This window comes from Bison bison, unplaced genomic scaffold (assembly GCF_000754665.1).
Source record: "Bison bison bison isolate TAMUID 2011002044 unplaced genomic scaffold, Bison_UMD1.0 scf7180017864308, whole genome shotgun sequence".
Lineage (NCBI taxonomy): Eukaryota > Metazoa > Chordata > Mammalia > Artiodactyla > Bovidae > Bison > Bison bison.
In genome coordinates, this window is record NW_011494880.1 from 563,377 (window position 1) to 567,994 (window position 4,618).

Sequence of the window (4,618 nt, forward strand, 5' to 3'; positions counted from 1 at the left end):
TATAAAACTCCTAGAGGAGAACATAGGCAAAACACTCTCTGACATACATCACAGCAGGATCCTCTATGACCCATCTCCCAGAATATTGGAAATAAAAGCAAAAATAAACAAATGGGACCTAATTAAACTTAAAAGCTTTTTCACAATGAAGGAAACTGTAAGCAAGGTGAAAAGGCAGCCTTCAGAATGGAGAAAATAATAGCAAATGAGCAACTGACAAACAACTAATCTCAAAAATATACAAGCAACTCCTACAGCTCAACTCCAGAAAAATAAATGACCCAGTCAAAAAATGAGCCAAAGAACTAAATAGACATTTCTCCAAAGACATACAGATGGCTAACAAACACATGAAAAGATGCTCAACATCACTCATTATCAGAGAAATGCAAATCAAGACCACTATGAGGTACCATTTCACACCAGTCAGAATGGCTGCGATCCAAAAGTCTACAAGCAATAAATGCTGGACAGGGTGTGGAGAAAAGGGAACCCTCTTACACTGTTGGTGGGAATGCAAACTAGTACAGCCACTATGGAGAACAGTGTGGAGATTCCTTAAAAAACTGGAAATAGAACTGCCTTATGATCCAGCAATCCCACTACTGGGCATACACACTGAGGAAACCAGAAGGGAAAGAGACACGTGTACCCCAATGTTCTTCGCAGCACTGTTTATAATAGCCAGGACATGGAAGCAACCTAGATGTCCAATAGCAGATGAATGGATAAGAAAGCAGTGGTACATATACACAATGGAGTATTACTCAGCCATTAAAAAGAATACATTTGAAGCAGTTCTAATGAGATGGATGAAACTGGAGCCTATTATACAGAGTGAAGTAAGCCAGAAAGAAAAACACCAATACAGTATACTAACGCATATATATGGAATTTAGAAAGATGGTAACAATAACCCTGTGCACGAGACAGCAAAAGAGATACTGATGTATAGAACAGTCTTATGGACTCTGTTGCAGAGGGAGAGGGTGGGAAGATTTGGGAGAATGGCCTTGAAACATGTATAATATCATTTATGAAACGAGTTGCCAGTCCTGGTTCGATGCACGATTCTGGATGCTTGGGGCTAGTGCACTGGGACGACCCAGAGGGATGGTATGGGGAGGGAGGAGGGAGGAGGGTTCAGGATGGGGAACACATGTATACCTGTGGTGGATTAATTTTGATATTTGGCAAAACTAATACAATTTGTAAAGTTTAAAAATAAAATTAAATTAAAAAAAAGAAAAAAAATGCAAAAAAAAATTTAAAAAATAAAATAAAATAAAGTCTCTCCCTGTTTTAATTGTTTTCCCGTCTATTTCCATTATGTAATGAGACCCGATGCCATGATCTTCATTTTTTAAATGTTGAGTTGTAAGCCAGCTTTTTTACTCTCTTCTTTCACTTTCATCAAGAGGCTCTTCAGTTCCTCTTTGCTTTCTGCCATGGGGCGGGGGAATCATCTTCATATCTGAGGTTATTGATATTTCTGCCAACAATCTTGATTCCAGCTTGTGCTTTATCCATCCTGGCATTTTGCATGATGTACTCTGCATATAAGTTAAATAAGCAGGATAACAACATACAGCCTTGACCTACTCCATTCCCAATTTGGAACCAGCCATTGTTCCATGTCTGGTCCTAACTTGCTTCTTGACCTGCATAAAGGTTTCTCAGGAGGTAAGAAAGGTGGTCTGGTGTTCCCATCTCTTGAACAGTTTTCCACAGCTTGTTGTGATCTACACTGTCAAAGACTTAGCATAGTCAATGAAGCAGAGGTAGATGTTTTTCTGGAATTCTCTTGCTTTTCCTAGGATCCAGCTGATGTTAGCAATTTAATCTCTTGTTGGTTCCTCGGCCTTTTCTAAATCCAGCTTGAACATCTTCAAGATGTGTGCTTCAGCCTCAGCCTCAGCCTCAGTCCCTCCAATGAATATTCAGGAGTGATTTCCTTTAGAATTGACTGGTTTGATCTCCTTGCAGTCCAAGAGTCTTCTTTCATCACTAATATTCAAATGGAGGATAATCTTCAAATGAAAGACAAAAAAAAAAATAGTGTTCTAAGGGGGACAAAGTCTAATGTGTGAAGTGAAAGGAAATTGATGGTTTAAAATGTGCTTTACAACAGAATAGAAACCCTAACAGAATTCTGATATTCCTGACTGGCAAAGAAGCTCTGGCTAGAGTTTATTCTGCATTACTTCTTGTCTACTTCCTTTAAAGAATATGAAATAGCTATTACATATTGAAAGCAAAATTATGTTAGGTATTTAGGGAATATTCAACCTCATCACTATGGAAATAGGATTAATCATTATATTCCTAAGGCCTCAAGCAGTATCTCAACTGATTGAACTTAAAGCAATGAAGAAAGTAAAGCCTTATGTCTTTATTGGTAACAATTTCCATGTGCATATTTATCTTCTCTTTTTAAAGAATAGATTACTTTAAACCTTAATTCTGAATCATGTGGCACATTTTTGGAGTGAGTCTTTGATCTTTGACTTGATTTATTGAGGAATGGACAAGAACCCAGAAGAACAGGAGAGAAATTTTTTTCAAATCAGCAGCTGGATTTACCCAGATGGACCCTATCTTTTAAAAGTCCAGCCTTTAAAAAAAAAAAAAAAGACTACTCTCTCTTTTTCTTTGCAGTCTTACCAAACTTCTGGAAACAGAACAGTAAACAGTTAGTGACCAGGAATACAATAGTTGCTACACATGATAGCAGAAAGCCAGTCCCATCCAGAGAGTGGTACTGGTACCAGGTGAGGCTATGGATGGCTGTCCAAACATGTTTGGCTCCTTTGTGGTGCATGCAAACTCATTCCAGAAAACTATTCAGTCCAGGGACTTCAAGGGCTGATCATGGTACATTCTTGATAACTTCATAGCATTTTCTTTATAACTAAAATTGAATATATAAATACCAACTTGAACAATTTGTTAAGGATGCGATATACCTAGTACTGTTATATATTATAAAATTATATTGCAAAATTATCAATATCTCATATCACAAATATATCACTAAGAGCAGAATGCATTTAAAAGTTTGTTTCCTCTTGAGATATTTTAGATATGGTAGCCTATCAGCTAGAATCTGTTGGATGTTTCATAATCTCAGTAATGACTGGAGGCCTGGGAGAAAGCAATTTATACTTGGAAATAGTATTTTATAGTTTAGAAATAGAAACGCAGAATATGTAGATTGAGTATATTGAATTTATCTTTTGTAGAGTGTTGTATTGGGAACATGATAGTGACAGGAGGCAGCATTGAGGGGCAGGTCTATGAGAAATAAACCCTTTTTTCTAGTTGACTTATTTCACTTAGCACAATGCCATGTTGATGCAAATGGAAAAATTTCATCCTTTCTCTTTGCTGAATTCCTTTACATACACATACCATATCCTCTTTATTCTTTCATTCATTGATAGACACTTAGGATGTTTTCCTATCTTTGCTGTTGTGAATAATACTACAGTGAACATGTGCAAGATGTATCTTCCATACTCTTTTTTTCATTTCCTTCAGATGTATACCCCAATGTGGGATTGCTGAATATGTAGTAGTTCTATTTTAAAGTTTTGAAGTAACTTCCCTACTGTTTTCTACACTGGTGATAGAAATTTACATTCCCACCAACTCCCTTTCTTCACGTGCTCACCAACTCCTGTTATACCTTTTGTTTTGAAGATGGCCATTCTAACAGGTCTGAGGTGATATCTCATGTGATTTTGATTTGCATTTCCTGATCCTTAATGTTGTCAAGCCCCCTTACATATATCTGTTGGCTATTTGTAAGTGTCCTTTGGAAAAAATATTTTTGGTAACTCCACTCATTTAACTTTATTTTACTCAAGTTATATGTTATTTAAAAACATATTTTGTGTATTAACTTTATCAGGTATTTAAATTGAAAATATTTTCTCCTGTTTTGTAGGTTTCCTTTCATTTTGTAGACCATTTATTTTGCTATGCAGAAGCTTTCAAGTTTGAGGTAGCCCACTTATTGATTTTTGCATTTATTCCTTGTATTGTTGGTGTCACATTCAAAAAGTTGTTAGCAAGACCCTTCTTAAGAAGTTTTTCCTCCTATGCTTTCTTCTAGAAGTTGTATGGTTTCAGGTCTTATGTTTATGTTTTAGATACATTTCTAGTTAATTTTTATAAGTGATGTAAAATAGGGGTCATTCTCCCCTGTATAATTTTTTTAGGTTTCCCAGCACCGTTTTTTGAAGGGACTACCTTTTTCTTATTGAGTGCTCTTGGCTCTTTTGTCAAATATTATTTATCCTTATATATGAGAGATTATTTTTTATGTAAAAGTTAGTTTCAGTGGATTTCAAACATGTCCATTGGTCTATGTGTCTATTTTTGTGCTAGTACCATATTTTTTGCCTTTTCATACTGCTCATGGGGTTCTCAAGGCAAGAATATTGAAGTGGTTTGTCATTGCCTTCTCCAGTGGACCATGTTTTGTCATGAAGCACAAGTTGGAATCAAGATTGCCAGGAGAAATATCAATAGCCTCAGATATGCAGATGACACCACCCTTATGGCAGAAAGCAAAGAAGAACTAAAGAGCTTCTTGATGAAAGTGAAAGAAAAA